A 14,833-nucleotide genomic window follows, 5' to 3' on the forward strand; every position below is an offset into this window, starting at 1 on the left:
CGGCACCCGACACGAGCCGCGGCGTGCGACAAACGCAGCAGTTCCGGCTCGCCGGACCGTAACTTGGCACGCCGATGTCGAAATTCGGCGATTTTCCTGCCCACGGAAAGCACGTTCCGCTGGCTACGACGTGACGAACAGACGAAGTCGGTTCGGGACCGTTTCGGATGCCGTTTAAGCTCATTTCGGGCGTTTTTCGGGGCCGTTTTTATGACGGCTAGTCGGTTCGTGCGTTGCGGCCCCCACGGCTCCCGCGTGAGGCATAAGAGCATTTTTTCGCGCAACATGTAACGGGTGCGATCACACTAGCACTAAAGCACCGGATCCCATCAGAACTCTGAAGTTAAGCGTGCTTGGGCGAGAGTAGTACTGGGATGGGTGACCTCCTGGGAAGTCCTCGTGTTGCACTCTCTTTTTGCCTTCGGCGCTTTTTGTCGTCGGCACCAACCTCCGACCTTCTTTTCACTTACCGCAACACACCGTATCTGATCCATCGAGGTCTTCTGCTTCCCTTTCACCCTCGCCTTGCGCGCCGCAGCGCCCGCACCCGACACGAGCCGCGGCGTGCGACAAAAGCAGCAGTTCCGGCTCTCCGGACTGTAACTTGGCACACCGATGTCGGAATTCGGCGATTTTCGTGGCCACGGAAAGCTCGTTCCGCTGGCTACGACCTGGCGAACAGACGAAGTCGGTTCAGGACCGTTTCGGATGCCGTTTAAGCTCATTTCGGGCGTTTTTCGGGGCCGTTTTTATGACGGCTAGTCGGTTCGTGCGTTGCGGCCCCCACGGCTCCCGCGTGAGGCATAAGAGCATTTTTTGGCGCAACATGTAACGGGTGCGATCACACTAGCACTAAAGCACCGGATCCCATCAGAACTCTGAAGTTAAGCGTGCTTGGGCGAGAGTAGTACTGGGATGGGTGACCTCCTGGGAAGTCCTCGTGTTGCACTCTCTTTTTGCCTTCGGCGCTTTTTTGTCGTCGGCACCAACCTCCGACCTTCTTTTCACTTCCCGCAACACCGTATCTGATCCATCGAGGTCTTCTGCTTCCCTTTCACCCTCGCCTTGCGCGCCGCAGCGCCGGCACCCGACACGAGCCGCGGCGTGCGACAAACGCAGCAGTTCCGGCTCGCCAGACCGTAACTTGGCACGCCGATGTCGAAATTCGGCGATTTTCCTGGCCACGGAAAGCTCGTTCCGCTGGCTACGACGTGACGAACAGACGAAGTCGGTTCGGGACCGTTTTAGATGTCGTTTAAGATCATTTCGGGCGTTTCTATGATGACTAGTCGGTTTGTGCGTTGCGGCCCCCACGGCTCCCGCGTGAGGCATAAGAGCATTTTTTCGCGCAACATGTAACGGGTGCGATCATACCAGCACTAAAGCACCGGATCCCATCAGAACTCTGAAGTTAAGCGTGCTTGAGCGAGAGTAGTACTGGGATGGGTGACCTCCTGGGAAGTCCTTGTGTTGCACTCTCTTTTTGCCTTCGGCGCTTTTTTGTCGTCGGCACCAACCTCCGACCTTCTTTTCACTTCCCGCAACACACCGTATCTGATCCATCGAGGTCTTCTGCTTCCCTTTCACCCTCGCCTTGCGCGCCGCAGCGCCGGCACCCGACACGAGCCGCGGCGTGCGACAAACGCAGCAGTTCCGGCTCGCCGGACCGTAACTTGGCACGCCGATGTCGAAATTCGGCGATTTTCCTGCCCACGGAAAGCACGTTCCGCTAGCTACGACGTGACGAACAGACGAAGTCGGTTCGGGACCGTTTCGGATGCCGTTTAAGCTCATTTCGGGCGTTTTTCGGGGCCGTTTTTATGACGGCTAGTCGGTTCGTGCGTTGCGGCCCCCACGGCTCCCGCGTGAGGCATAAGAGCATTTTTTCGCGCAACATGTAACGGGTGCGATCACACTAGCACTAAAGCACCGGATCCCATCAGAACTCTGAAGTTAAGCGTGCTTGGGCGAGAGTAGTACTGGGATGGGTGACCTCCTGGGAAGTCCTCGTGTTGCACTCTCTTTTTGCCTTCGGCGCTTTTTTGTCGTCGGCACCAACCTCCGACCTTCTTTTCACTTCCCGCAACACACCGTATCTGATCCATCGAGGTCTTCTGCTTCCCTTTCACCCTCGCCTTGCACGCCGCAGCGCCGGCACCCGACACGAGCCGCGGCGTGCGACAAACGCAGCAGTTCCGGCTCGCCGGACCGTAACTTGGCACGCCGATGTCGAAATTCGGCGATTTTCCTGGCCACGGAAAGCTCGTTCCGCTGGCTACGACGTGACGAACAGACGAAGTCGGTTCGGGACCGTTTCAGATGCCGTTTAAGCTCATTTCGGGCGTTTCTATGACGGCTAGTCGGTTTGTGCGTTGCGGGCCCCACGGCGCCCGCGTGAGGCATAAGAGCATTTTTTCGCGCAACATGTAACGGGTGCCATCATACCAGCACTAAAGCACCGGATCCCATCAGAACTCTGAAGTTAAGCGTGCTTGAGCAAGAGTAGTACTGGGATGGGTGACCTCCTGGGAAGTCCTTGTGTTGCACTCTCTTTTTGCCTTCGGCGCTTTTTTGTCGTCGGCACCAACCTCCGACCTTCTTTTCACTTCCCGCAACACACCGTATCTGATCCATCGAGGTCTTCTGCTTCCCTTTCACCCTCGCCTTGCGCGCCGCAGCGCCGGCACCCGACACGAGCCGCGGCGTGCGACAAACGCAGCAGTTCCGGCTCGCCGGACCGTAACTTGGCACGCCGATGTCGAAATTCGGCGATTTTCCTGGCCACGGAAAGCACGTTCCGCTGGCTACGACGTGACGAACAGACGAAGTCGGTTCGGGACCGTTTCAGATGCCGTTTAAGCTCGTTTCGGGCGTTTTTCGGGGCGTTTCTATGACGGCTAGTCGGTTTGTGCGTTGCGGCCCCCACGGCTCCCGCGTGAGGCATAAGAGCATTTTTTCGCGCAACATGTAACGGGTGCGATCATACCAGCACTAAAGCACCGGATTCCATCAGAACTCCGAAGTTTAGCGTGCTTGGGCGAGAGTAGTACTGGGATGGGTGACCTCCTGGGAAGTCCTCGTGTTGCACTCTCTTTTTGCCTTCGGCGCTTTTTTGTCGTCGGCACCAACCTCCGACCTTCTTTTCACTTCCCGCAACACACCGTATCTGATCCATCGAGGTCTTCTGCTTCCCTTTCACCCTCGCCTTGCGCGCCGCAGCGCCGGCACCCGACACGAGCCGCGGCGTGCGACAAAAGCAGCAGTTCCGGCTCTCCGGACCGTAACTTGGCACGCCGATGTCGGAATTCGGCGATTTTCGTGGCCACGGAAAGCTCGTTCCGCTGGCTACGACGTGGCGAACAGACAAAGTCGGTTCGGGACCGTTTCGGATGCCGTTTAAGCGCGTTTCGGTCGTTTTTCGGGGTCGTTTCTATGACGGCTAGTCGGTTCGTGCGTTGCGGCCCCCACGGCTCCCGCGTGAGGCATAAGAGCATTTTTTCGCGCAACATGTAACGGGTGCGATCATACCAGTTCTAAAGAACCGGATCCCATCAGAACTTCGAAGTTAAGCATGCTTGGGCGAGAGTAGTACTGGGATGGGTGACCTCCTGGGAAGTCCTCGTGTTGCACTCTCTTTTTGCCTTCGACGCTTTTTTGTGGTCGGCACCAACCTCCGACGTTCTTTTCACGTACCGCAACACACCGTATCTGATCCATCGAGGTCTTCTGCTTCCCTTTCACCCTCGCCTTGCGCGCCGCAGCGCCGACACCCGACACGAGCCGCGGCGTGCGACAAAAGCAGCAGTTCCGGCTCGCCGGACCGTAACTTGGCACGCCGATGTCGGAATTCGGCGATTTTTGTGGCCACGGAAAGCTCGTTCCGCTGGCTACGACGTGGCGAACAGACGAAGTCGGTTCGGGACCGTTTCGGATGCCGTGTAAGCTAGTTTCAGTCATTTTTCGGGGCCGTTTCTATGACGGCTAGTCGGTTCGTGCGTTGCGGCCCCCACGGCTCCCGCGTGAGGCATAAGAGCATTTTTTCGCGCAACATGTAACGTGTGCGATCATACCAGCACTAAAGCACCGGATCCCATCAGAACTCCGAAGTTAAGCGTGCTTGGGCGAGAGTAGTACTGGAATGGGTGACCTCCTGGGAAGTCCTCGTGTTGCACTCTCTATTTACCTTCGGCGCTTTTTTGTCGTCGGCACCAACCTCCGACCTTCTTTTCACTTACCGCAACACACCGTATCTGATCCATCAAGGTCTTCTGCTTCCCTTTCACCCTCGCCTTGCGCGCCGCAGCGCCCGCACCCGACACGAGCCGCGGCGTGCGACAAAAGCAGCAGTTCCGGCTCTCCGGACTGTAACTTGGCACACCGATGTCGGAATTCGGCGATTTTCGTGGCCACGGAAAGCTCGTTCCGCTGGCTACGACGTGGCGAACAGACGAAGTCGGTTCGGGACCGTTTCGGATGCCGTTTAAGCTAGTTTCAGTCGTTTTTCGGGGCCGTTTCTATGACGGCTAGTCGGTTCGTGCGTTGCGGCCCCCACGGCTCCCGCGTGAGGCATAAGAGCATTTTTTCGCGCAACATGTAACGTGTGCGATCATAGCAGCACTAAAGCACCGGATCCCATCAGAACTCCGAAGTTAAGCGTGCTTGGGCGAGAGTAGTACTGGAATGGGTGACCTCCTGGGAAGTCCTCGTGTTGCACTCTCTATTTACCTTCGGCGCTTTTTTGTCGTCGGCACCAACCTCCGACCTTCTTTTCACTTACCGCAACACACCGTATCTGATCCATCAAGGTCTTCTGCTTCCCTTTCACCCTCGCCTTGCGCGCCGCAGCGCCCGCACCCGACACGAGCCGCGGCGTGCGACAAAAGCAGCAGTTCCGGCTCTCCGGACTGTAACTTGGCACACCGATGTCGGAATTCGGCGATTTTCGTGGCCACGGAAAGCTCGTTCCGCTGGCTACGACGTGGCGAACAGACGAAGTCGGTTCGGGACCGTTTCGGATGCCGTTTAAGCTAGTTTCAGTCGTTTTTCGGGGCCGTTTCTATGACGGCTAGTCGGTTCGTGCGTTGCGGCCCCCATGGCTCCCGCGTGAGGCATAAGAGCATTTTTTCGCGCAACATGTAACGGGTGCGATCACACTAGCACTAAAGCACCGGATCCCATTAGAACTCTGAAGTTAAGCGTGCTTGGGCGAGAGTAGTACTGGGATGGGTGACCTCCTGGGAAGTCCTCGTGTTGCACTCTCTTTTTGCCTTCGGCGCTTTTTTGTCGTCGGCACCAACCTCCGACCTTCTTTTCACTTCCCGCAACACACCGTATCTGATCCATCGAGGTCTTCTGCTTCCCTTTCACCCTCGCCTTGCGCGCCGCAGCGCCGGCACCCGACACGAGCCGCGGCGTGCGACAAACGCAGCAGTTCCGGCTCGCCAGACCGTAACTTGGCACGCCGATGTCGAAATTCGGCGATTTTCCTGGCCACGGAAAGCTCGTTCCGCTGGCTACGACGTGACGAATAGACGAAGTCGGTTCGGGACCGTTTTAGATGCCGTTTAAGATCATTTCGGGCGTTTCTATGATGACTAGTCGGTTTGTGCGTTGCGGCCCCCACGGCTCCCGCGTGAGGCATAAGAGCAATTTTTCGCGCAACATGTAACGGGTGCGATCATACCAGCACTAAAGCACCGGATCCCATCAGAACTCTGAAGTTAAGCGTGCTTGAGCGAGAGTAGTACTGGGATGGGTGACCTCCTGGGAAGTCCTTGTGTTGCACTCTCTTTTTGCCTTCGGCGCTTTTTTGTCGTCGGCACCAACCTCCGACCTTCTTTTCACTTCCCGCAACACACCGTATCTGATCCATCGAGGTCTTCTGCTTCCCTTTCACCCTCGCCTTGCGCGCCGCAGCGCCGGCACCCGACACGAGCCGCGGCGTGCGACAAACGCAGCAGTTCCGGCTCGCCGGACCGTAACTTGGCACGCCGATGTCGAAATTCGGCGATTTTCCTGCCCACGGAAAGCACTTTCTGCTGGCTACGACGTGACGAACAGACGAAGTCGGTTCGGGACCGTTTCGGATGCCGTTTAAGCTCATTTCGGGCGTTTTTCGGGGCCGTTTTTATGACGGCTAGTCGGTTCGTGCGTTGCGGCCCCCACGGCTCCCGCGTGAGGCATAAGAGCATTTTTTCGCGCAACATGTAACGGGTGCGATCACACTAGCACTAAAGCACCGGATCCCATGAGAACTCTGAAGTTAAGCGTGCTTGAGCGAGAGTAGTACTGGGATGGGTGACCTCCTGGGAAGTCCTCGTGTTGCACTCTTTTTTTGCCTTCGGCGCTTTTTTGTCGTCGGCACCAACCTCCGACCTTCTTTTCACTTCCCGCAACACACCGTATCTGATCCATCGAGGTCTTCTGCTTCCCTTTCACCCTCGCCTTGCACGCCGCAGCGCCGGCACCCGACACGAGCCGCGGCGTGCGACAAACGCAGCAGTTCCGGCTCGCCGGACCGTAACTTGGCACGCCGATGTCGAAATTCGGCGATTTTCCTTGCCACGAAAAGCTCGTTCCGCTGGCTACGCCGTGACGAACAGACGAAGTCGGTTCGGGACCGTTTCAGATGCCGTTTAAGCTCATTTCGGGCGTTTCTATGACGGCTAGTCGGTTTGTGCGTTGCGGCCCCCACGGCTCCCGCGTGAGGCATAAGAGCATTTTTTCGCGCAACATGTAACGGGTGCGATCATACCAGCACTAAAGCACCGGATCCCATCAGAACTCTGAAGTTAAGCGTGCTTGAGCAAGAGTAGTACTGGGATGGGTGACCTCCTGGGAAGTCCTTGTGTTGCACTCTCTTTTTGCCTTCGGCGCTTTTTTGTCGTCGGCACCAACCTCCGACCTTCTTTTCACTTCCCGCAACACACCGTATCTGATCCATCGAGGTCTTCTGCTTCCCTTTCACCCTCGCCTTGCGCGCCGCAGCGCCGGCACCCGACACGAGCCGCGGCGTGCGACAAACGCAGCAGTTCCGGCTCGCCGGACCGTAACTTGGCACGCCGATGTCGAAATTCGGCGATTTTCCTGGCCACGGAAAGCACGTTCCGCTGGCTACGACGTGACGAACAGACGAAGTCGGTTTGGGACCGTTTCAGATGCCGTTTAAGCTCGTTTCGGGCGTTTTTCGGGGCGTTTCTATGACGGCTAGTCGGTTTGTGCGTTGCGGCCCCCACGGCTCCCGCGTGAGGCATAAGAGCATTTTTTCGCGCAACATGTAACGGGTGCGATCATACCAGCACTAAAGCACCGGATTCCATCAGAACTCCGAAGTTAAGCGTGCTTGGGCGAGAGTAGTACTGGGATGGGTGACCTCCTGGGAAGTCCTCGTGTTGCACTCTCTTTTTGCCTTCGGCGCTTTTTTGTCTTCGGCACCAACCTCCGACCTTCTTTTCACTTCCCGCAACACACCGTATCTGATCCATCGAGGTCTTCTGCTTCCCTTTCACCCTCGCCTTGCGCGCCGCAGCGCCGGCACCCGACACGAGCCGCGGCGTGCGACAAAAGCAGCAGTTCCGGCTCTCCGGACCGTAACTTGGCACGCCGATGTCGGAATTCGGCGATTTTCGTGGCCACGGAAAGCTCGTTCCGCTGGCTACGACGTGGCGAACAGACAAAGTCGGTTCGGGACCGTTTCGGATGCCGTTTAAGCGCGTTTCGGTCGTTTTTCGGGGTCGTTTCTATGACGGCTAGTCGGTTCGTGCGTTGCGGCCCCCACGGCTCCCGCGTGAGGCATAAGAGCATTTTTTCGCGCAACATGTAACGGGTGCGATCATACCAGTTCTAAAGAACCGGATCCCATCAGAACTTCGAAGTTAAGCATGCTTGGGCGAGAGTAGTACTGGGATGGGTGACCTCCTGGGAAGTCCTCGTGTTGCACTCTCTTTTTGCCTTCGACGCTTTTTTGTGGTCGGCACCAACCTCCGACGTTCTTTTCACTTACCGCAACACACCGTATCTGATCCATCGAGGTCTTCTGCTTCCCTTTCACCCTCGCCTTGCGCGCCGCAGCGCCGACACCCGACACGAGCCGCGGCGTGCGACAAAAGCAGCAGTTCCGGCTCGCCGGACCGTAACTTGGCACGCCGATGTCGGAATTCGGCGATTTTTGTGGCCACGGAAAGCTCGTTCCGCTGGCTACGACGTGGCGAACAGACGAAGTCGGTTCGGGACCGTTTCGGATGCCGTGTAAGCTAGTTTCAGTCATTTTTCGGGGCCGTTTCTATGACGGCTAGTCGGTTCGTGCGTTGCGGCCCCCACGGCTCCCGCGTGAGGCATAAGAGCATTTTTTCGCGCAACATGTAACGTGTGCGATCATACCAGCACTAAAGCACCGGATCCCATCAGAACTCCGAAGTTAAGCGTGCTTGGGCGAGAGTATTACTGGAATGGGTGACCTCCTGGGAAGTCCTCGTGTTGCACTCTCTATTTACCTTCGGCGCTTTTTTGTCGTCGGCACCAACCTCCGACCTTCTTTTCATTTACCGCAACACACCGTATCTGATCCATCAAGGTCTTCTGCTTCCCTTTCACCCTCGCCTTGCGCGCCGCAGCGCCCGCACCCGACACGAGCCGCGGCGTGCGACAAAAGCAGCAGTTCCGGCTCTCCGGACTGTAACTTGGCACACCGATGTCGGAATTCGGCGATTTTCGTGGCCACGGAAAGCTCGTTCCGCTGGCTACGACGTGGCGAACAGACGAAGTCGGTTCGGGACCGTTTCGGATGCCGTTTAAGCTCATTTCGGGCGTTTTTCGGGGCCGTTTTTATGACGGCTAGTCGGTTCGTACGTTGCGGCCCCCACGGCTCCCGCGTGAGGCATAAGAGCATTTTTTCGCGCAACATGTAACGGGTGCGATCACACTAGCACTAAAGCACCGGATCCCATCAGAACTCTGAAGTTAAGCGTGCTTGGGCGAGAGTAGTACTGGGATGGGTGACCTCCTGGGAAGTCCTCGTGTTGCACTCTCTTTTTGCCTTCGGCGCTTTTTTGTCGTCGGCACCAACCTCCGACCTTCTTTTCACTTCCCGCAACACACCGTATCTGATCCATCGAGGTCTTCTGCTTCCCTTTCACCCTCGCCTTGCGCGCCGCAGCGCCGGCACCCGACACGAGCCGCGGCGTGCGACAAACGCAGCAGTTCCGGCTCGCCGGACCGTAACTTGGCACGCCGATGTCGAAATTCGGCGATTTTCCTGCCCACGGAAAGCACGTTCCGCTGGCTACGACGTGACGAACAGACGAAGTCGGTTCGGGACCGTTTCGGATGCCGTTTAAGCTCATTTCGGGCGTTTTTCGGGGCCGTTTTTATGACGGCTAGTCGGTTCGTGCGTTGCGGCCCCCACGGCTCCCGCGTGAGGCATAAGAGCATTTTTTCGCGCAACATGTAACGGGTGCGATCACACTAGCACTAAAGCACCGGATCCCATCAGAACTCTGAAGTTAAGCGTGCTTGGGCGAGAGTAGTACTGGGATGGGTGACCTCCTGGGAAGTCCTCGTGTTGCACTCTCTTTTTGCCTTCGGCGCTTTTTGTCGTCGGCACCAACCTCCGACCTTCTTTTCACTTACCGCAACACACCGTATCTGATCTATCGAGGTCTTCTGCTTCCCTTTCACCCTCGCCTTGCGCGCCGCAGCGCCCGCACCCGACACGAGCCGCGGCGTGCGACAAAAGCAGCAGTTCCGGCTCTCCGGACTGTAACTTGGCACACCGATGTCGGAATTCGGCGATTTTCGTGGCCACGGAAAGCTCGTTCCGCTGGCTACGACGTGGCGAACAGACGAAGTCGGTTCGGGAACGTTTCGGATGCCGTTTAAGCTCGTTTCGGGCGTTTTTCGGGGCCGTTTCTATGACAGCTAGTCGGTTCGTGCGTTGCGGCCCCCACGGCTCCCGCGTGAGGCATAAGAGCATTTTTTCGCGCAACATGTAACGGGTGCGATCATACCAGCACTAAAGCACCGGATCCCATCAGAACTCCGAAGTTAAGCGTGCTTGGGCGAGAGTAGTACTGGGATGGGTGACCTCCTGGGAAGTCCTTGTGTTGCACTCTTTTTTTGCCTTCGGCGCTTTTTTGTCGTCGGCACCAACCTTCGACCTTCTTTTCACTTCCCGCAACACACCGTATCTGATCCATCGAGGTCTTCTGCTTCCCTTTCACCCTCGCCTTGCGCGCCGCAGCGCCGGCACCCGACACGAGCCGCGGCGTGCGACAAACGCAGCAGTTCCGGGTCGCCGGACCGTAACTTGGCACGCCGATGTCGGAATTCGGCGATTTTCGTGGCCACGGAAAGCTCGTTCCGCTGGCTACGACGTGGCGAACAGACGAAGTCGGTTCGGGACCATTTCGGATGCCGTTTAAGCTCGTTTCGGGCGTTTTTCGGGGCCGTTTCTATGACGGCTAGTCGGTTCGTGCGTTGCGGCCCCCACGGCTCCCGCGTGAGGCATAAGAGAATTTTTTCGCGCAACATGTAACGGGTGCGATCATACCAGCACTAAAGCACCGGATCCCATCAGAACTCCGAAGTTAAGCGTGCTTGGGCGAGAGTAGTACTGGGATGGGTGACCTCCTGGGAAGTCCTCGTGTTGCACTCTCTTTTTGCCTTCGGCGCTTTTTTGTCGTCGGCACCAACCTTCGACCTTCTTTTCACTTCCCGCAACACACCGTATCTGATCCATCAAGGTCTTCTGCTTCCCTTTCACCCTCGCCTTGCGCGCCGCAGCGCCCGCACCCGACACGAGCCGCGGCGTGCGACAAAAGCAGCAGTTCCGGCTCTCTGGACTGTAACTTGGCACACCGATGTAGGAATTCGGCGATTTTCGTGGCCACGGAAAGCTCGTTCCGCTGGCTACGACGTGGCGAACAGACGAAGTCGGTTCGGGACCGTTTCGGATGCCGTTTAAGCTCATTTCGGGCGTTTTTCGGGGCCGTTTTTATGACGGCTAGTCGGTTCGTACGTTGCGGCCCCCACGGCTCCCGCGTGAGGCATAAGAGCATTTTTTCGAGCAACATGTAACGGGTGCGATCACACTAGCACTAAAGCACCGGATCCCATCAGAACTCTGAAGTTAAGCGTGCTTGGGCGAGAGTAGTACTGGGATGGGTGACCTCCTGGGAAGTCCTCGTGTTGCACTCTCTTTTTGCCTTCGGCGCTTTTTTGTCGTCGGCACCAACCTCCGACCTTCTTTTCACTTCCCCCAACACACCGTATCTGATCCATCGAGGTCTTCTGCTTCCCTTTCACCCTCGCCTTGCGCGCCGCAGCGCCGGCACCCGACACGAGCCGCGGCGTGCGACAAACGCAGCAGTTCCGGGTCGCCGGACCGTAACTTGGCACGCCGATGTCGGAATTCGGCGATTTTCGTGGCCACGGAAAGCTCGTTCCGCTGGCTACGACGTGGCGAACAGACGAAGTCGGTTCGGGACCGTTTCGGATGCCGTTTAAGCTCGTTTCGGGCGTTTTTCGGGGCCGTTTCTATGACGGCTAGTCGGTTCGTGCGTTGCGGCCCCCACGGCTCCCGCGTGAGGCATAAGAGCATTTTTTCGCGCAACATGTAACGGGTGCGATCATACCAGCACTAAAGCACCGGATCCCATCAGAACTCCGAAGTTAAGCGTGCTTGGGCGAGAGTAGTACTGGAATGGGTGACCTCCTGGGAAGTCCTCGTGTTGCACTCTCTATTTACCTTCGGCGCTTTTTTGTCGTCGGCACCAACCTCCGACCTTCTTTTCACTTCCCGCAACACACCGTATCTGATCCATCAAGGTCTTCTGCTTCCCTTTCACCCTCGCCTTGCGCGCCGCAGCGCCCGCACCCGACACGAGCCGCGGCGTGCGACAAAAGCAGCAGTTCCGGCTCTCTGGACTGTAACTTGGCACACCGATGTCGGAATTCGGCGATTTTCGTGGCCACGGAAAGCTCGTTCCGCTGGCTACGACGTGGCGAACAGACCAAGTCGGTTCGGGACCGTTTCGGATGCCGTTTAAGCTCATTTCGGGCGTTTTTCGGGGCCGTTTTTATGACGGCTAGTCGGTTCGTACGTTGCGGCCCCCACGGCTCCCGCGTGAGGCATAAGAGCATTTTTTCGCGCAACATGTAACGGGTGCGATCACACTAGCACTAAAGCACCGGATCCCATCAGAACTCTGAAGTTAAGCGTGCTTGGGCGAGAGTAGTACTGGGATGGGTGACCTCCTGGGAAGTCCTCGTGTTGCACTCTCTTTTTGCCTTCGGCGCTTTTTTGTCGTCGGCACCAACCTCCGACCTTCTTTTCACTTCCCGCAACACACCGTATCTGATCCATCGAGGTCTTCTGCTTCCCTTTCACCCTCGCCTTGCGCGCCGCAGCGCCGGCACCCGACACGAGCCGCGGCGTGCGACAAACGCAGCAGTTCCGGGTCGCCGGACCGTAACTTGGCACGCCGATGTCGGAATTCGGCGATTTTCGTGGCCACGGAAAGCTCGTTCCGCTGGCTACGACGTGGCGAACAGACAAAGTCGGTTCGGGACCGTTTCGGATGCCGTTTAAGCTCGTTTCGGGCGTTTTTCGGGGCCGTTTCTATGACGGCTAGTCGGTTCGTGCGTTGCGGCCCCCACGGCTCCCGCGTGAGGCATAATAGCATTTTTTCGCGCAACATGTAACGGGTGCGATCATACCAGCACTAAAGCACCGGATCCCATCAGAACTCCGAAGTTAAGCGTGCTTGGGCGAGAGTAGTACTGGAATGGGTGACCTCCTGGGAAGTCCTCGTGTTGCACTCTCTATTTACCTTCGGCGCTTTTTTGTCGTCGGCACCAACCTCCGACCTTCTTTTCACTTCCCGCAACACACCGTATCTGATCCATCAAGGTCTTCTGCTTCCCTTTCACCCTCGCCTTGCGCGCCGCAGCGCCCGCACCCGACACGAGCCGCGGCGTGCGACAAAAGCAGCAGTTCCGGCTCTCTGGACTGTAACTTGGCACACCGATGTCGGAATTCGGCGATTTTCGTGGCCACGGAAAGCTCGTTCCGCTGGCTACGACGTGGCGAACAGACGAAGTCGGTTCGGGACCGTTTCGGATGCCGTTTAAGCTCATTTCGGGCGTTTTTCGGGGCCGTTTTTATGACGGCTAGTCGGTTCGTACGTTGCGGCCCCCACGGCTCCCGCGTGAGGCATAAGAGCATTTTTTCGCGCAACATGTAACGGGTGCGATCACACTAGCACTAAAGCACCGGATCCCATCAGAACTCTGAAGTTAAGCGTGCTTGGGCGAGAGTAGTACTGGGATGGGTGACCTCCTGGGAAGTCCTCGTGTTGCACTCTTTTTTTGCCTTCGGCGCTTTTTTGTCGTCGGCACCAACCTCCGACCTTCTTTTCACTTCCCGCAACACACCGTATCTGATCCATCGAGGTCTTCTGCTTCCCTTTCACCCTCGCCTTGCACGCCGCAGCGCCGGCACCCGACACGAGCCGCGGCGTGCGACAAACGCAGCAGTTCCGGCTCGCCGGACCGTAACTTGGCACGCCGATGTCGAAATTCGGCGATTTTCCTGGCCACGGAAAGCTCGTTCCGCTGGCTACGACGTGACGAACAGACGAAGTCGGTTCGGGACCGTTTCAGATGCCGTTTAAGCTCATTTCGAGCGTTTCTATGACGGCTAGTCGGTTTGTGCGTTGCGGCCCCCACGGCGCCCGCGTGAGGCATAAGAGCATTTTTTCGCGCAACATGTAACGGGTGCCATCATACCAGCACTAAAGCACCGGATCCCATCAGAACTCTGAAGTTAAGCGTGCTTGGGCGAGAGTAGTACTGGGATGGGTGACCTCCTGGGAAGTCCTCGTGTTGCACTCTCTTTTTGCCTTCGGCGCTTTTTTGTCGTCGGCACCAACCTCCGACCTTCTTTTCACTTCCCGCAACACACCGTATCTGATCCATCGAGGTCTTCTGCTTCCCTTTCACCCTCGCCTTGCGCGCCGCAGCGCCGGCACCCGACACGAGCCGCGGCGTGCGACAAACGCAGCAGTTCCGGCTCGCCGGACCGTAACTTGGCACGCCGATGTCGAAATTCGGCGATTTTCCTGCCCACGGAAAGCACGTTCCGCTGGCTACGACGTGACGAACAGACGAAGTCGGTTCGGGACCGTTTCGGATGCCGTTTAAGCTCATTTCGGGCGTTTTTCGGGGCCGTTTTTATGACGGCTAGTCGGTTCGTGCGTTGCGGCCCCCACGGCTCCCGCGTGAGGCATAAGAGCATTTTTTCGCGCAACATGTAACGGGTGCGATCACACTAGCACTAAAGCACCGGATCCCATCAGAACTCTGAAGTTAAGCGTGCTTGGGCGAGAGTAGTACTGGGATGGGTGACCTCCTGGGAAGTCCTCGTGTTGCACTCTCTTTTTGCCTTCGGCGCTTTTTGTCGTCGGCACCAACCTCCGACCTTCTTTTCACTTACCGCAACACACCGTATCTGATCCATCGAGGTCTTCTGCTTCCCTTTCACCCTCGCCTTGCGCGCCGCAGCGCCGGCACCCGACACGAGCCGCGGCGTGCGACAAACGCAGCAGTTCCGGCTCGCCAGACCGTAACTTGGCACGCCGATGTCGAAATTCGGCGATTTTCCTGGCCACGGAAAGCTCGTTCCGCTGGCTACGACGTGACGAACAGACGAAGTCGGTTCGGGACCGTTTTAGATGCCGTTTAAGATCATTTCGGGCGTTTCTATGATGACTAGTCGGTTTGTGCGTTGCGGCCCCCACGGCTCCCGCGTGAGGCATAAGAGCATTTTTTCGCGCAA

General features: G+C 57.5%; 24 non-coding genes and 3 pseudogenes across 24 annotated transcripts; all 27 read left to right on the plus strand.

Moving 5' to 3' along the window:
* Nucleotides 1-292: 292 nt before the first annotated feature.
* LOC149850111 (5S ribosomal RNA) lies at nt 293-411 on the plus strand. Its single transcript, XR_016434934.1, has one exon. It is a non-coding gene; the product is annotated as a 5S ribosomal RNA (ribosomal RNA).
* Nucleotides 412-833: 422 nt separating this feature from the next.
* Nucleotides 834-952, plus strand: LOC149850112 (5S ribosomal RNA). Its single transcript, XR_016434936.1, has one exon. It is a non-coding gene; the product is annotated as a 5S ribosomal RNA (ribosomal RNA).
* A 408-nt stretch (nt 953-1,360) lies between these two features.
* LOC149850113 (5S ribosomal RNA) lies at nt 1,361-1,479 on the plus strand. The gene has a single exon (XR_016437159.1). It is a non-coding gene; the product is annotated as a 5S ribosomal RNA (ribosomal RNA).
* A 423-nt stretch (nt 1,480-1,902) lies between these two features.
* Nucleotides 1,903-2,021, plus strand: LOC149850114 (5S ribosomal RNA). Its single transcript, XR_016434937.1, has one exon. It is a non-coding gene; the product is annotated as a 5S ribosomal RNA (ribosomal RNA).
* Nucleotides 2,022-2,431: 410 nt separating this feature from the next.
* Nucleotides 2,432-2,550, plus strand: LOC149850115 (5S ribosomal RNA). The gene has a single exon (XR_016426220.1). It is a non-coding gene; the product is annotated as a 5S ribosomal RNA (ribosomal RNA).
* A 422-nt stretch (nt 2,551-2,972) lies between these two features.
* On the plus strand, nt 2,973-3,091 carry LOC149850116 (5S ribosomal RNA). Its single transcript, XR_016434554.1, has one exon. It is a non-coding gene; the product is annotated as a 5S ribosomal RNA (ribosomal RNA).
* Nucleotides 3,092-3,514: 423 nt separating this feature from the next.
* On the plus strand, nt 3,515-3,633 carry LOC149850117 (5S ribosomal RNA; annotated as a pseudogene).
* Nucleotides 3,634-4,056: 423 nt separating this feature from the next.
* On the plus strand, nt 4,057-4,175 carry LOC149850118 (5S ribosomal RNA). Its single transcript, XR_016426668.1, has one exon. It is a non-coding gene; the product is annotated as a 5S ribosomal RNA (ribosomal RNA).
* Nucleotides 4,176-4,598: 423 nt separating this feature from the next.
* On the plus strand, nt 4,599-4,717 carry LOC149850119 (5S ribosomal RNA). Its single transcript, XR_016433744.1, has one exon. It is a non-coding gene; the product is annotated as a 5S ribosomal RNA (ribosomal RNA).
* Nucleotides 4,718-5,140: 423 nt separating this feature from the next.
* On the plus strand, nt 5,141-5,259 carry LOC149850120 (5S ribosomal RNA). The gene has a single exon (XR_016438312.1). It is a non-coding gene; the product is annotated as a 5S ribosomal RNA (ribosomal RNA).
* A 410-nt stretch (nt 5,260-5,669) lies between these two features.
* LOC149850121 (5S ribosomal RNA) lies at nt 5,670-5,788 on the plus strand. The gene has a single exon (XR_016437171.1). It is a non-coding gene; the product is annotated as a 5S ribosomal RNA (ribosomal RNA).
* A 423-nt stretch (nt 5,789-6,211) lies between these two features.
* Nucleotides 6,212-6,330, plus strand: LOC149850122 (5S ribosomal RNA; annotated as a pseudogene).
* A 410-nt stretch (nt 6,331-6,740) lies between these two features.
* LOC149850123 (5S ribosomal RNA) lies at nt 6,741-6,859 on the plus strand. The gene has a single exon (XR_016434371.1). It is a non-coding gene; the product is annotated as a 5S ribosomal RNA (ribosomal RNA).
* Nucleotides 6,860-7,281: 422 nt separating this feature from the next.
* Nucleotides 7,282-7,400, plus strand: LOC149850124 (5S ribosomal RNA). Its single transcript, XR_016426987.1, has one exon. It is a non-coding gene; the product is annotated as a 5S ribosomal RNA (ribosomal RNA).
* Nucleotides 7,401-7,823: 423 nt separating this feature from the next.
* Nucleotides 7,824-7,942, plus strand: LOC149850125 (5S ribosomal RNA; annotated as a pseudogene).
* Nucleotides 7,943-8,365: 423 nt separating this feature from the next.
* Nucleotides 8,366-8,484, plus strand: LOC149850126 (5S ribosomal RNA). The gene has a single exon (XR_016434108.1). It is a non-coding gene; the product is annotated as a 5S ribosomal RNA (ribosomal RNA).
* A 423-nt stretch (nt 8,485-8,907) lies between these two features.
* LOC149850127 (5S ribosomal RNA) lies at nt 8,908-9,026 on the plus strand. The gene has a single exon (XR_016434938.1). It is a non-coding gene; the product is annotated as a 5S ribosomal RNA (ribosomal RNA).
* Nucleotides 9,027-9,449: 423 nt separating this feature from the next.
* Nucleotides 9,450-9,568, plus strand: LOC149850128 (5S ribosomal RNA). Its single transcript, XR_016434939.1, has one exon. It is a non-coding gene; the product is annotated as a 5S ribosomal RNA (ribosomal RNA).
* A 422-nt stretch (nt 9,569-9,990) lies between these two features.
* On the plus strand, nt 9,991-10,109 carry LOC149850129 (5S ribosomal RNA). The gene has a single exon (XR_016426621.1). It is a non-coding gene; the product is annotated as a 5S ribosomal RNA (ribosomal RNA).
* Nucleotides 10,110-10,532: 423 nt separating this feature from the next.
* Nucleotides 10,533-10,651, plus strand: LOC149850130 (5S ribosomal RNA). The gene has a single exon (XR_016434120.1). It is a non-coding gene; the product is annotated as a 5S ribosomal RNA (ribosomal RNA).
* Nucleotides 10,652-11,074: 423 nt separating this feature from the next.
* LOC149850131 (5S ribosomal RNA) lies at nt 11,075-11,193 on the plus strand. The gene has a single exon (XR_016434940.1). It is a non-coding gene; the product is annotated as a 5S ribosomal RNA (ribosomal RNA).
* A 423-nt stretch (nt 11,194-11,616) lies between these two features.
* On the plus strand, nt 11,617-11,735 carry LOC149850132 (5S ribosomal RNA). The gene has a single exon (XR_016426591.1). It is a non-coding gene; the product is annotated as a 5S ribosomal RNA (ribosomal RNA).
* A 423-nt stretch (nt 11,736-12,158) lies between these two features.
* Nucleotides 12,159-12,277, plus strand: LOC149850133 (5S ribosomal RNA). The gene has a single exon (XR_016434942.1). It is a non-coding gene; the product is annotated as a 5S ribosomal RNA (ribosomal RNA).
* A 423-nt stretch (nt 12,278-12,700) lies between these two features.
* On the plus strand, nt 12,701-12,819 carry LOC149850134 (5S ribosomal RNA). Its single transcript, XR_016426600.1, has one exon. It is a non-coding gene; the product is annotated as a 5S ribosomal RNA (ribosomal RNA).
* A 423-nt stretch (nt 12,820-13,242) lies between these two features.
* On the plus strand, nt 13,243-13,361 carry LOC149850135 (5S ribosomal RNA). The gene has a single exon (XR_016434943.1). It is a non-coding gene; the product is annotated as a 5S ribosomal RNA (ribosomal RNA).
* Nucleotides 13,362-13,771: 410 nt separating this feature from the next.
* On the plus strand, nt 13,772-13,890 carry LOC149850136 (5S ribosomal RNA). Its single transcript, XR_016434451.1, has one exon. It is a non-coding gene; the product is annotated as a 5S ribosomal RNA (ribosomal RNA).
* Nucleotides 13,891-14,313: 423 nt separating this feature from the next.
* Nucleotides 14,314-14,432, plus strand: LOC149850137 (5S ribosomal RNA). Its single transcript, XR_016434945.1, has one exon. It is a non-coding gene; the product is annotated as a 5S ribosomal RNA (ribosomal RNA).
* Nucleotides 14,433-14,833: the final 401 nt, after the last annotated feature.

The sequence above is a fragment of the Nuphar pumila genome, chromosome 1, assembly GCF_984573655.1.
Source record: "Nuphar pumila chromosome 1, dmNupPumi1.hap1.1, whole genome shotgun sequence".
In the NCBI taxonomy this organism is placed as follows: Eukaryota; Viridiplantae; Streptophyta; class Magnoliopsida; order Nymphaeales; family Nymphaeaceae; genus Nuphar; species Nuphar pumila.